At 40.2% G+C, this 15,030-nt stretch overlaps 1 pseudogene; it reads left to right on the plus strand.

The window, feature by feature from the left end:
* Positions 1 to 13,284: 13,284 nt before the first annotated feature.
* Positions 13,285 to 14,660, plus strand: LOC100344064 (elongation factor 1-alpha 1 pseudogene; annotated as a pseudogene).
* The last annotated feature ends 370 nt before the right edge of the window (positions 14,661 to 15,030 follow it).

The following is a 15,030-nucleotide window of genomic DNA, read 5'->3' on the forward strand; positions in this document are numbered from 1 at the left end:
ACATCCCCAGACACAATCTTGACTTTAGCCTTGCATAGAAACCAAATAAACCTTGCTCAGACTTCAGATTCAAAAACAATGCAATAATAATTGTGGGTGTTTTTAAAACACTAATTTTTTGTAACTTTTATTTAATAAATATAAATTTCCAAAGTACAACTTTGGGATTATAGCAGCTTTTCCCCCCCATAACCTCCCTCCCACCTGCAACCATCCCATCTCCCACTCCCTCTCTCATCCCATTCACATCAAGATTCATTTTCAATTATCTTTATATACAGAGAATCAATTTAGTATATGCTAAGTAAATATTTCAACAGTTTGCACCCACACAGAAACACAAAGTATAAAGTACTGTTTGAGTACTAGTTATACCTCTAATTCACATAGTACAACACATGAAGGACAGAGATCCTACATGGGGAGTAAGTGCACAGTGACTCCTGTTGTTGGTTTAACAATTGACACTGTGGCAAAAAAAAAAAAAAAAAAATGACCTAAATGAAAGATCTCTGTGAGTGAGATCCCAGGGGAAAGAGCAGGCCATAAAGAAGGAGGTACCTTTCTCTGAAGGGAGGAGAGAACTTCCACTTTGACTATGGCCTTGTCTAAATAAGATCGGAGTTTGCGAAATCAAGAGGCTTCCATAGCCTTGGCAGCTCATGACAAGAGCCTTGGGTGATTACTGACATCATAAACCACTACCTTTTTAAAAATTTTCTACATACAACATAGAAAACAAATGCAGGAATTTTAATAAGACTATTTCATTTACAAGTAAAATAGTACTATCAATTGGAAATGCCAGCTAGATTTCCAAAATGCAACATGTTGAAATAAAGCATTAAGATTTTTTTATAAAGCTTCTTCAATTTTCTTCAACTCAATAAATGGTATTACCAACCAATTAACTTTTTAATCCCAAAATCTATAAATCCTTTTGATGACCCCCCCAATACACACACACGCAGTACTGTCCCTTAAACATTTTGTATATTTCTGTTTTTTTTTCATATCTGATAGCCTTGGAAGAAGCATAAATGCTTTAGATGATATCTTTGATACCGCAACAACATGAATTTGTAAAATAAAACCGAATATAAACAATAAAGTACTGAGTACTGAGAATTTTGGTTGATTGGTCATATCCACATAACTAGCCAGACCATATTTATAAGAAGTTCTTAACTACAGAATATCTTTGTTCACTCTGATCGTCCTGCATGGAAAATGTAAACTTTGCTAGTCTCTTATGCTTCTTACTTAGTAGTAATATTCACATATTCAGTTCAAACCCTGGTTCCATTAGTCTACTTTTGTAAGACTATCAAGATTCATGTTTCCTTTGGAACAGACAAAAATCTTAGCAACCACCAGACTTCAGATAAATTATCAACTTTTGTGTCTACAGCAGCCATGAGCTCCAGGGCAGGGCACAGTTCAAAGATTTACAAACAAATTTAATATGAACTCCTGCTTCAAATCATGATGGAATTAGTGAACATGGATATTATATGTCTTTTAAAAAAACTGAAAAAATGGGTAAAATACATGAAACAGGGACATTCTGATTATTATACAAAACCATAGGATTGAGATTCCTAAAAAAAAATGTAGAAAAAAGATAAGCATACAATTGCCTTGGATTTCTTCTTTGGAGGATTTCTGAGTTCCTGCTGGAGAGAAAGGACTCTGATTTTAGGAAGCAGATCAGAGATCAAGGAGAAAAGTTGGAATTTGTGAAAAAAAGAAAAGGTTAGAGAAGGAAGAAATGAAGGGTAGTTTAATGGATATAAAGTTCCAGTTTCACAAGACAAAAAAAAAAAAGTGTTCTAAAAATCTCTTGAAAATCAATGTGACTGTAACTTACACTACCAAATTGTACATAACTAAGATGATAATCTCATACTATAAATTTTACCACTATTTTTAAAAAAATTGAACAAGAGGACAGAAGAAACAATAGATGAAACAGAAAAAATGGCACGATGTCAGTTTAGAGCCAAATAATGTTGTCTAAGTCTATTGAAGACAAATAATTTAAACACTCTAATGTAAAGACAAAGATTGACAGACTAAATAAAATAACAAGACTCAATCAATGCAATTGTGTTTAAAGACAAAGATGGTTAGAAATAAAATAATGAAAAAGAGGAGTGATTTGCCATTAATCAAAAAAGGATGCTCCGAGTCCTACTCCAAGATCTCTGATTTGGGGCACAATTTGGTTCTTTTGCATTGTGTAACTAAAGCTCCAATGTGATTTACACTAGTCCAGAATTTCTCTTACATCTTGGAGGCAGCCCTGGGCTTCTTTAGGCAGTAACTTCACAACATGATATTCTCTCTCTCTCTCTTTCTTTCTCTCTTTTCTTCTCCATCATTCTGACTTTAGTCTCCCACTTCTCAGTACCCCCCACCTTAAAGTGGTTCCACCCAATTAAATCGGGCAGATGCAGAAGATCCTTTGATTAACTTATAGCAAATATATTAAAGTCTGCAATTATAGCTGGAAAATCACCTCCTCTTTTCCATATAACATACCTAATGATAGGGAAGATATGCTATTATGTTGAAACTCAAGTGCGGAGGATCATATGACATATGACTGCCCAGTTCCTTTCTAGTGTGTGTTCATAGAATAGGAACCTAGGAGACTAGAAGAGGAGCCCTTGGAATAATATGGGATCTCAGAGCATCTTCTGCATAGAATGGATATAACTTTAAGTTAAACGATTTTAGAGGACTACCCTGTATCCACTGTGTGTCACGCACAGCAAGGGCAGCTTTCAATTGACCTACCTCATCAAATGTTATATCAAAAGTTACAGCTTATTATATATCCTTGCCCTCAGTGAAAAGACTCCAGTTGAGGCCAGCACCACGGTTCAATAGGCTAATCCTCTGCCTAGCGGCGCCGGCACACCAAGTTCTAGCCCCGGTCAGGGCGCCAGATTCTGTCCCAGTTGCCCCTCTTCCAGGCCACCTCTCTGCTATGGCCCGGGAGTGCAGTGGAGGATAGCCCAAGTGCTTGGGCCCTGCACCCCATGGGAGACCAGGAAAAGCACCTGGCTCCTGCCTTCAGATGAGCGGGATGTGCCGGCCGCAGCACGCCGGCTGCGGCGGCCATTGGAGGGTGAACCAACGGCAAAGGAAGACTTTTCTCTCTGTCTCTCTCTCTCTCTCACTGTCCACTCTGCCTGTCAAAAAAAAAAAAAAAAAAAAAAGAGACTCCAGTTGAAACTGACTTTTATTGTCTGTTTACTATTTGGATAGTACCCAAGCTGAACAGTCCATATGCTGGTATCTGGGATTTTAAATGCTGGTTCTACAGAATGTAGCCAACCCATCATTTTAAATACTGAGTATTTGATCTTATCTCTATTATATACCTTTCCTCTTATGAGGAGCTGTCTCCAAAATAAATTTTGAAACAGGTATATCATTTAAAAATCATAAATGCATTTCATTTTTATACCAAGATAAACTTATTTTTTAATATTTTCCCACAATTTTTGAAGTACCCTATAGATTGTTTTCCTCTTTATCAATTCAATAATTCTCTCATTCTTTTCTTATTCATACTTTTTCCTTTTTTGATTCACCTTTTTTATTATAGCTTTTTCCTTAAATTGTTGTCTTTATGACCTATATCCTGAGCAGTTGATGAAAACACTTCTTTCCTCTGGTTTTGATTTTTATTGAACAAGATTATGTTTTATTCACTCTCCCTCCTGTGGTCAAGAGCATATTTTGAATGAAAGGAAAACATTTTTTCCAGATCTTTTTTGTGACTCACCCACATTTAAAACAATGTAGGTCAAAGTGGGAATCCGTATCATATCTATATCTATACGTCAAATAATTTTATGACTCAACTATTTTAAATGACATCATGCATTAATCATTGGATGCATATATTATGCTAACCCTGAGTTTGTAAGTCTGGGATAGTTAAAAAAAATGTCATATGAAAGTATACTTCTTTTAAGAAAATTTTTCTTTCCTTTGAGAGACATGAGAGTAGCTAGAAATAATGCAAGATAATTTGAGATTAATATAAGTGTTTAGGTGGTTATTGTTACTGTACAAGATGACAGGTCAGAAAAAATGTTTATAAAGGAAGAAAATAATGACATGTCTGGAAATGGAAATGCCACAGTAAGAATCAATAGACATCTCAGTGTAACTAAAACTATAGGGAAAGAAAGTCAGCAGGTTGAAAATTTAGAAACATTTTTTGCTTGAAGCACGAGATTAGGCTGAAAATTAACTTTCAAGGGCATTTTCAGAACTTTGATTTTGTAGAAACTATTTGATTTTTCCACAGCTCTTTATATCAGTTCCCCTGATTGAATTTATTCTCAGAAAGACTCTAGATACCGAGCAATAGGGGAAGAAGAAGAAATCAAAAATGTTCACCTGTGCCCAAGACTTGGACGGATATTTTGTAAGTATCTGAGGGACCTATTAATATCAAAAAAGACACCAAATGCAAAATGTTTTTCCTCCTGTAAATGCTACAAGGAAGATCTGTTTAAAGTCTTCCATAAAAACATGAGATCACACACCCAGTCTTATCATTGTACCCAATATGCACAACACACACAAAGATTCATATGCACCAGCATGCTTCACATCACACATCACACATATACGCCTCAGTCCCAAGAAAGGAAAATAACTAAATCCAAAATATGCTATTTCTTCCAGTTATAGATGAAAAGCCAACAGCTTTGGAAAGGCAAGTAGATAATTTTAACCAAAAGTCCATTCATTGTCTTTCACAGGAAATGCCTATTTTCTACCTTCACATAATAAGGAAATTTAAGTGTTAACCACTTCTTCTATTTTTTGATATTAAAATGTAACTATAACCTAAATCTATGGAACAGTAAAAAGAGGAAATGTTAATATAAATGATAGGGTCAGGACTCAGTCAATCAGAAAAAGAAGTCCTATTAAATAGATAAATATCATATACCACGCTTTCATGGATGATGGATTTTAAAAGCTGACCAGAAGAGACTTTACAAGCCATGCCTCTGACATATAAAGTTTTTTTTTTTTATTTATTGTATGTTAAAGGCCAGAAAAATTAATGGAAGTCCTAGAGACTACTTTTTTAGTACTATAAGAAGTTGTTCAGGCCAACCAATGCTATGAACAGCCCAAAGGACAACTTTGCATCTCTTCCACGGTAATGTTGTAATTATCATGGTTACACTGTGCAAGTGAACACTGATCCAGACAGTTTAGATCAGCAAACAGTAATCTAGGGGCTAACACCAACAAGTGCAGTCTGAGTTACAGGAATTTCCAAAACTAACCTGAGCATAGGAATTATCTTGAAAACTCAGAGAAAATAAGCATGTCAAAATCATTAGAATCTCAGATTCAGTGGTCTGTGTTGACCTTAGAAATCTCTATTTGAAATAAGTTCTTTATTTAATAAAAAAGAGTTATTTATTTAATTGGAAGTCAGAGTTACACAGAGAGAGAAGGAAAGACAGAGTGAAGTCTTCCATCTGCTGGTCCACTCCCCAATTTGCCGCAATGGCTGGAGCTGTGGCAATCTGAAGCCAGGAGACAGGAGCTTCCTCCTGGTCTCCCATGCAGGTGCAGGGGCCCAAGGACTTGGGCCATCTTCTACTGCTTTCCCAGGCTATAGCAGAGAGCTGGATCAGAAGTGCAGCACCCGGGACTTGAACAGGCACCCATATGGGATGTCGGCACTGCGGGTGGCAGCTTTACCTGCTACACCACAGCACCAGCACCTGTAATAAGTTTTTAAGATTATTCTTAAGACCAGACAAGTTGGATCGCATACAAGAGCTGTAATCAGTTGTTAGCAACAGAATTATGATATCACTACTTCTTACTGAAATTCCAGTCCTGGTTATTTCTTCCATGTTCTTCCCTAGCCACTCCATATTTCATTCACATTCTACCTCTCTTTCAGTCTTGGTCTGACTGCTAACTGAAGTGATAGATTGTCAACAGCATTTCAGATTTGTGAAGTTATTACCTATCTATCTTAAAGAAAGTGAACTGAAATTTGATAACATTGCCTTATGAATACAATGAACCTCCATTAAATTGCTATGAAGATCTGGAAGCAAAGTGACACAGCTAGACTGTTGGGAATTGGGAGGTATAAGGATATGTATCATTATTTATTTCTGTGTGCCATCTGAAATCCCATCTTATCAAGAAACCCCTCATCTTATCAAATACAGCCTGGCCCTCACTATAGATAGTGAAAATGTCATGAGCTTTTCTGTTACTGGGGTTCAGGCACATGAATGAGGACTATTCAGTTAGCTGTATCCACTAGAGTGGAACTGGTAGTGATCGAAGAGGGAGTGGTTGCATCTTGCTTGCAAAAACATCAAGGACAATGACCCTAGCAGTGACGTGCATGTGGTATGTGTGGTGGTATCACTTCCCAGCATCTGGGTTAAGATTTCAATAGGTATACTTCAAGTATACTTGCTGCGGAGCTTCAAGACAAGAGAAATTAGTACTTTGCTTCTCAACTTAATATGTATCCTCATAGAGTCTTAGACATTGCTGAGAAATGAAATGTTTGTCTTTTGCTCTCTGGTGGGTCTCAAAAATTGCCTGCCCAAGTGCAATTTGAGCCTCAATGTATTTTACACAAAGCATAAAGGTAAATGAGTGTTTGTCTACAAAATATTCACTTTCTTCTTTAAATGACAAACTCTTGAAACAAGTCAATGGAAGATGACTATTACTGTTATTACAGCTAATAACACTTTAAAATGTTGTCATGTTATTTATGTATGTTGTTCATATTGATCCCCCGTAGTTCACTAAATAACATGATCATTTTGTTTATATATTTTACTTAAAAAATAATGAGTTACCAGAAGTTTCTTGATGTTTTAAGAATTTCATATTATTTTTCATTCTTTTCTAGTATGATGTCATTTTATATTATAAAGACACCTAAATTGGAAAAGCCTAAAAAATGTTCTGTAGAAATAGTGAAAACAAATTAGTTATGCTAATTCTAGCTCCATTTTTTTTCTTTCCACACCCGGCCCCAAGCCCACTCTGCAGTGTGCCTTTCCTCTGCCTACCAACTTAGATCTCACCATTTGCTGACTATTTCTGGGGGACATCCTTATGCAGTCCTTTCCTTTTTTTGTCTGTATTTTGTGTGCGCATGTCCAGCTCCTCCTCCACCTGATGTCTCACCAGGGATGCCTAACAGAGGCCTTTCAGTAGTGTTAGTTTGCAGCTGATTCCTATCCCATAGGCATACAAAACTGGTGTATGGTTCAGATTAACTATAGTACTTGCTTGAATAGCAAATGTCATCAGGGGATGTGTGTATATGGAGTGGGGCAGGGTGAGCAAGAGGGTCACCAGAGCCAGGAACACCTGCTCCCATTCTTTTCTTTACTGATTTCCCATTATTTAAGAGTATTCCTCTGCCCTCTTCTTTTTTTATTTTTTATTTAGTAAATATAAATTTTCAAAGTACAGTTAATGGATTACAATGGCTTCCGCCCCCATAATTTCCCTCCCACTCACGCCCCTCCCATCTCCCGCTCCCTCTCCTGTTCCATTCACATCAAGATTCATTTTCAATTATCTTTATATACAGAAGATCAATTTAGTATATATTAAGTAAAGATTTCATCAGTTTGCACCCACACAGAAACACAAAGTGTAAAATACTGTTTCAGTACTAGTTATAGCTCCATTTTTGAAAGATTTATTTTTTAGAAGATTTATTTATTATTTGAAAGACAAGTTTGCAGAGAGAGAGAGATAGAGAGAGAAAGAAAGAGGAATCTTCCACCCACTGGTTCACTCCCTAAATGGCCACAACAGCCGGAACAGGGGCAGGCCAAAGACAGGAGCCAAGAGCTTCTACCAGTGTCCCATGTGAGTGCAGAGGCCCATGGACGTGGGCCATCCTCTGCTGTTTCCCAAGAGCATTAACAGGGAGCTCGATTGGACGTGGAATTGCTAGCACAGGATCTGGAGCTCATATGTATGCCAGCATTGCAGGCCATGGCTTTACCCACTATGCCATAGTGCTGGCTCCTATGTATTTATTTGAAAGTCAAAGTTCAAGAGAAAGAGAGAGAGAGAAAGAGGAGAGAGAGATCTTGCATCCATTGTTTCACTCTCCAGATGGGTGCAATGACTGGGGCAGGGCCAGGTCAAAGCCAGGAACCAGAAACTTCTGGCAGGTATCCCACATGAGTAGCAGGGGCCTATGCACTTGTACTATCTTCTGCTGATTTTCCCAGGCCATCAGTAGAAATTGGGAATGGAAGTCGAGCATCTGGGTCATAATCCAGCGCTCATAGGGGACTCTGGCATGCGGGTGGCAGTTTTCCCAGTATGCCAATGCTGTCCTCTAATTCTAGTTCTTAAAGCTATGACTATAACAGTCATACATATAAAGCACTTGATATTGAATATCTCTGAAAACACAAAAGAAGCAATACAGATTTATTCAGAGTTTCATGATCTACTCACTTCATGGACATCTTTATGTGTTCAGAGAGTGTTCCAGTATTAACAATGAAATCCCCATGCCCAGCCTCTGTTGTATAGGGTTTGGCAGAAATAAACAAAACTAGTTTTATATTGTCACTACTGATGACAAATATTTGTTAATTTGAGTGTGTCCTGCTCCAAATGGGAAAATATCACAGTCCATTTTGGGTGATAACTTTCATCGATATTCAATCAATCCTACTTTAGATAAAAATCATCTTTAGGGTAGTACATGTGTTGGAAACTTGATATGATCAGAGGCACATGGGAGACAATGAGATGAAATTGTGTCCTAATTTTGGAAGACGGTGCAATATAAAAGGATGCATATACCAGGGACATCACTCTCTAAGCACAGCTCTGCTAACTTGAGAGCACACCAGACAGTGAGCCTTAATAAATGCAGCAACCCCTGACATTGATCTCATTCAGAGATAGTTCCCTTTGCCGTTATATAAAAACTCGTAAAGCATCATTATTTTGCTTCACTACTAGTCTTTAATTATCACCAATAAAGGAAATAGCTTTGTGTGAAAAACAATCTTGTTGTGACTCAGATTCCTTATACATAGTGTCTGTCTGGTGTCTTCTTTAGTTATTACTGTGATAAGCTCATTTATCTCACAGTTGTGTTCTTATCAACAGATGATGTTCCTATTTAGCAATGTTTTCTCCTCCCTTTTTCATTTGTTTTCCTCTTTATGTCATCCTTGTGCTGATATCAGATTCTGTGAGGCAAAAAGACTAGGACTAATTTCCACTTAGTGGCTTGGGATGAACTGGAGACTTGAATTTTGTCCTTGGTGATGACATAATTATTAATTTATTTAGACCTAAGTGCAGGAATTAGTCAAGCTACATATCTTTTTTTTCTTTTCTCCAAAGCCTCTGTGCCAGGTTTCTCCTCAATGTTTTCATCTTAAGGGGCATAAGGTGAATTCTTGGGCATATGCCATGAGAACACAGTTTTCTCCTTGTGAACACGCAATCAGTAAATCACCACTCAGAGAGCAAGCAACATCAAATCTGAGATAATATATACGTGATACCAAGAAAAAGGGAATTTACCTATGATATAAGCTTTGGGTTACATAACTTAAATTTGTCCAGTAGACTGTTTGAATGCTCACTGTTTTGAAATATCTTTATTAAACAATAAAGAAAACATCTCAGTTCCTGAAATGAAAAAGGAATCATTATAATTGGGTATTACCAAGATATAACAAACCTGGTCACAGAGTGCAGTCATTAGGAGGCAAGCTGAAGGCTTTGTCTTGTTTGTAGAACTTAACAGAGCAGACCATTAAACAGACAAACCGTGGGGAATAGTGCTTCGTTCTGCTTAGAACTTCAGACTTTTGAGAAGAGAAAGCCCACCTCCAGACACCCAAACAACTATTATAAATTATTATCAAGTTCGATCGGTAGCAGGAGCGGAGAGCAGACCCCAGAGAGCCTTGAACAGCCCCACCGCCGCCGCAGGCCTAGTTACCATCACACCCTGGGAGGAGCCGCAGCCAGTGCAGCTGGCCCGTCACCATCACCACAACCATGAGCAGCAAGGCCAAGACCCAGGATTGCCCACTACCCCCGCCCTCAGTACTGCCAAAACCAAGCCCAGAGCCGTGGCCCGGGCAGCCACATCAGCGGCTCCCGCCGGTGGGGACAAGAAGGTCATCGCAACGAAGGTTTTGGGAACAGGAAAATGGTTCAATTTCAGGAACAGATATGGTTTCATCAACAGAAATGACACCAAGGAAGACGTATTTGTACAACAGACTGCCATAAAGAAGAATAACCCCGGGAAGTACCTGTGCAGTGTAGGAGATGGAGAGACTGTGGAGTTTGATGTTGTTGAAGGAGAAAAGGGTGTGGAGGCAGCAAAGGTGACAGGCCCTGGTGGAGTTCCAGTGCAAGGCAGTAAATATGCAGCAGACCATAACTATTATAAAATATTATCTGATTTTTAATTAAAATATTATCTGATTTTACTTAATTAAACTTAAATTGTTAAAAAATAAAATCCTAACAGATTTAGCTGAAAATACCTTTGAATTAGTATGTATCCCTGGGGCTGGCGTCATGATGCAGTAGGTTAATCCTCCACCTGTGGCGCCAGAATCCCATTTGGGCACCGGTTCTAGTCCCAGTTGCTCCTCTTCCAATCCAGCTCTCTGCTATGGCCTGAGAAAGAAAATGGTGGAAGATGGCCCAGGTGCTTGGGCCCCTGCCCCTGCATGGGAGACCAGGAAGTAGCCCCTGGCTCCTGGCTTCGGGTTGGCGCAGCTCCGGCCGTTGCGGCCATTTGGGGAGTGAACCAACAGAAGGAAGACCTTTCTCTCTGTCTCTTCCTTTCACTGTCTGGAACTCTACCTCTCAAATAAATAAAAATTTTTAAAAAATGTGTCCCTGAAATTCTTTTTTTTTTTTTTTTTTTGTCCATTGCTTTTGATAAAGTTGTGGTCTGATGAGAAAAAAGTTGCTTATCTATTCCTAAAAACATATATACGTTTGTTCCTTATACTTGAATACTCAGGAATTTTTTGAAAATAGGAAATGTTAAGATGAGGGGAGAGGTAAGGGCCAGGAATGTGGCACAGTGGATTAAAGCCCTGGCCTGCAGCGCCTACATGCCGTATGGATACCGGTTCAAGTCCCAGCTGCTCTACTTCTGACCCAGTTCCCTGCTAATGCACCTGGGGAAGCAGTGAAGGATGGCCCAAGGCCTAGGGCTCCAGCACCCACGTAGGAGACCCGGAAGAAGCCCTGGCTCCTAACTTAGGATCAGCTGAACTCCAGTAATTGTGGCCCTTTGGGGAGTGAACCAGTGGATGGAAGACCTCTCTCTCTCTCCCTTCCTACCTCTCGTAACTCTTTCAAATAAATTATCTCTGTAGCTCTGTCTTTCACATACATAAAATAAATCTTTAAAAAATGATGGGGGCAGCCATTTTAAAATATTTAATTATTTAAAGGCAGAATCACAGAAAGGCAGATGCCTAGAAGCTGGGAGAGAGAGAGAAAGATAGAGAGAGAAATGTTCATTCCATCTGCTGGTCCACTCTCTAAATGGCTAGGGCTGGGTCATGCTGACTCCAGGAGCCAGGAGCTTCATCTGGGTCTCCCAAGTGGAAGCAGGAGCCCAAAGACCTCAGCAATCTTCTGTTGCTTTCCCAGGTGTATTAGCAAGGAGCTGGATTGGAAGTGGTGCAGCCAGGACTTGAACTGATGCCTCTATGGGATACCAGCGCTGCAGGCAGTGGCTTTACCCACACACCACAGTGCTGGCCCTGGAGGTGCAGTATTTTAATTTTCTAAAAGAAAGAGCAGATGATGTTTGACTATAGAGCACTTGACCACTTCAGTCTCATGATGTCACTGAGAGTCTTTCCTTGCTGATTTTTTTTTATGCATCTCCCTCACTCTTATATCCCTTTGTTTTCTTCATTATATGTGGAATTTCTTCATACAGTTTGTAGCTCAATCAACTTCTGTGGCATAATATATAAATACAAACTTCAGTATGTTCATAGAACCCCTGCCAAATTGCATGTGTGTGTAAATATACACTAATAGGAGCATTCTGTGTGTCTTTCTCTAATTAGAAGAAATATGTCATTCCTATAATGACTTGGAAAAATAGCAATATCCACTATTAAAAATTAAGCTTGAGAGTCTGGCACTGTGTCATAGCAGGTTAAGTCTCTACCTGTGATGCTGGCATCCTATATGGGTGTTGGATTGAGTCCCAGCTTATCTGCTTCCAATCCAGCTCACTGCTAATGTACCTGGGAAAGCAGCAGAAGGTGGCTCAAGTGTGTGGGCCCCTGCCATCCACATTTAAAAAATAAGCCTGAAGAGCATCATAAAATGTACATACTTGGAAATGCTGCAAGTAATTTTAAAGAAGTAAACAATTCTCAAGACCATAATGTAACTTAAGGAAACTTTTAAGGAATATGACTTTTGAAAGAGACTTGGTCAAAGGGGCAATCACTGAGCGTGCTCACTCACTCACTAGCCATGGCAGCTGCCAAGACATTAAGCTCAAGAACATCAGCCCCTGGATACTTATGGGGAAAAAGGACTCAGGCAGAAATCAAAAACTGGACTTTGCAATTAAATATTTGATTCATGAAATTGTTTTTCAAAATAAATAATTATTGTCATCAAATAACTTCATTAGTGGGCACTCTTACATCAGCCTTCTAAAAAATAGTTTCTTAAATCTAGAAAAGCTGTTTTCTATAGACAATTTCAAAAGGTTATGTTCAGGGGCTGGCACTGTGACACAGCAGGTTAAAGCCCCAGCCTACAGTGCCTGCATCACATACAGGAGCCAATTAAAGTCTCCAGTTGCTCCACTTGCAAACCAGCTCCCTGATAATGTGCCTGGGAAAAGAGCAGAGAATGGCCCAAGTCTTTGGGCCCCTGCACCCACATAGGAGACCCAAAAGAAGCTCCTTGCTCTTGGCTTTGGATCAGCTCAGCTATGGCCATTGTGGCCATTTGGTGAGTGAACCAGCAGATGGAAGACCTTTCTCTCTCTGTCGCTACCTCTCTCCATAACTGTCTTTCAAATTAAAAAAAAAAAAGTTAGGTTCTTTCACAGCCAATTGGGTTTGCCAGCCACCCTAACATATGAGTTTGTTCCAAAGTAGAAAATTCTTCCTCTTTTTTGCACTGAGGTTCCTGTCAGAACACAGGTGTCGTGAAAACTACCACTAAATCAAAGCCGAAATGGGAAAGGCCAAGGCTCATATCAATATTGTTGTCATTGAACACATAGATTCAGGCAAGTCCACCCCTTCTGGCCATCGCAGCTACAAATGCGGTGGCATCAACAAAAGATGCATTCAAACACTTGAGAAGGAGGCTGCTGAGATGTGAAAAGCTACTTCAAGTATGCCTGAGTCTTGGATAAACTAAAAGCCAAGTGTGAGGGTGTATCACCTTTGCCAACTCCCTGTGAAGATTTGAGACAAGCAAGTCCTACATGAAGATCATTGATGTCCCAGGATACAGAGCCTTTATCAAAAACATGACTACAAGCACATCTCAGGCTGGCTGTGCTGTCTTAATGTGCTGCTGGTGTCCAGGAATTTGAAACTACCATCTCCAAGAATGGGCAGACCAGTGAGCCTGCCCTTCTGGCTTACATACCTATGTGAAGCAGCTAATTGTTGGTGTTAACAAGATGGATTCCACTGAGCCACCCTATAGTCAGAAGAGATATGAGGATATCATTAAGGAAGTCAGCGCCTACGTAAAGAAAATTGGCTACAACCCTGACACAGTAGCACTTATGCCAATTTCTGGTTGGAATGGTGAAAACATGCTGGAGCCAAGTGCTAACATGTGGTGGTACAAGTGATGGAAAGTTACCCACAAAGATGGCAATGCCAGCAGAGCCACAGTGCCAAAAGCCCTGGATTGCATCTTCCCAACAACTAGACCACATGAGAAGCCTTTGCATTTGCCCCTACAGGATGTCTACAAAATTGGTGGTATTGGTACTGCCCCTGTGGGCTGAGTGGAGACCACTGTTCTCAAACCTGGCACGGTAGTAACCTTTACTGCAGTCAATGTCGCAACTGAAGTAAATTCTGGTAAAATGCACTATGAAACTTTGAGTGACTCTCTCCCTGGGGACAATGTGGGTTTCAAGGTCAACATGTCTGTCAAAGATATTCATCATTGTGACATTGCTGGTGACAGCAAAAATTACCCACCATTGGAGGCAGCTGGCTTTACTGTTCAGGTGATCTCATGAATGAGCCAAGTCAAGTCAGTTCAGTGTACACCTTTTACTGTATTGACACACAGCTCACAATGCTCACAAGTTTCCTGAGTTGAAGGAAAAGATTGGCCATTGTTCTGGAAAGAAGCTGGAAGCTGGCCCAAAATTCTTGAAATCTGGTGGTTCTGCCATCATTGCTACGGTAGCTGTCAAGTCCGCGTGTGTTGAGAGCTTCTCTGACTGTCCTTGTTGGGTTGTTTCTGCCCATGATCTGAGACTGACAGTTGCAGTGGGTATGATCAAAGTAGCAGATAAGAAGGTCACTGGAGCTGGCAAGGTCATCAAGCCTGCCCAGAAAGCCACAAAGGCTAAATAAATCTTATGCCTAATATCTGCCACCTGAGTCTTAATCAGTGGTGGAAGAACAGTCTCAGAACTGTTAGTCTCGGCCAGCGCCGCGGCTCACTAGGCTAAGCCTCCGCCTTGCGGCACTGGCACACCGGGTTCTAGTCCCGGTCAGGGCGCCGGATTCTGTCCCAGTTGCCCCTCTTCCAGGCCAGCTCTCTGCTGTGGCCAGGGAGTGCAGTGGAGGATGGCCCAAGTGCTTGGGCCCTGCACCCCATGGGAGACCAGGATAAGTACCTGGCTCTTGCCATCGGATCAGCACGATGTGCCAGCTGCAGCGCACCGGCCGCGGCGGCCATTGGAGGGTGAACCAATGGCAAAGGAAGACCTTTCTCCCTGTC

This window comes from Oryctolagus cuniculus, chromosome 9 (genome assembly GCF_964237555.1).
Source record: "Oryctolagus cuniculus chromosome 9, mOryCun1.1, whole genome shotgun sequence".
Lineage (NCBI taxonomy): Eukaryota > Metazoa > Chordata > Mammalia > Lagomorpha > Leporidae > Oryctolagus > Oryctolagus cuniculus.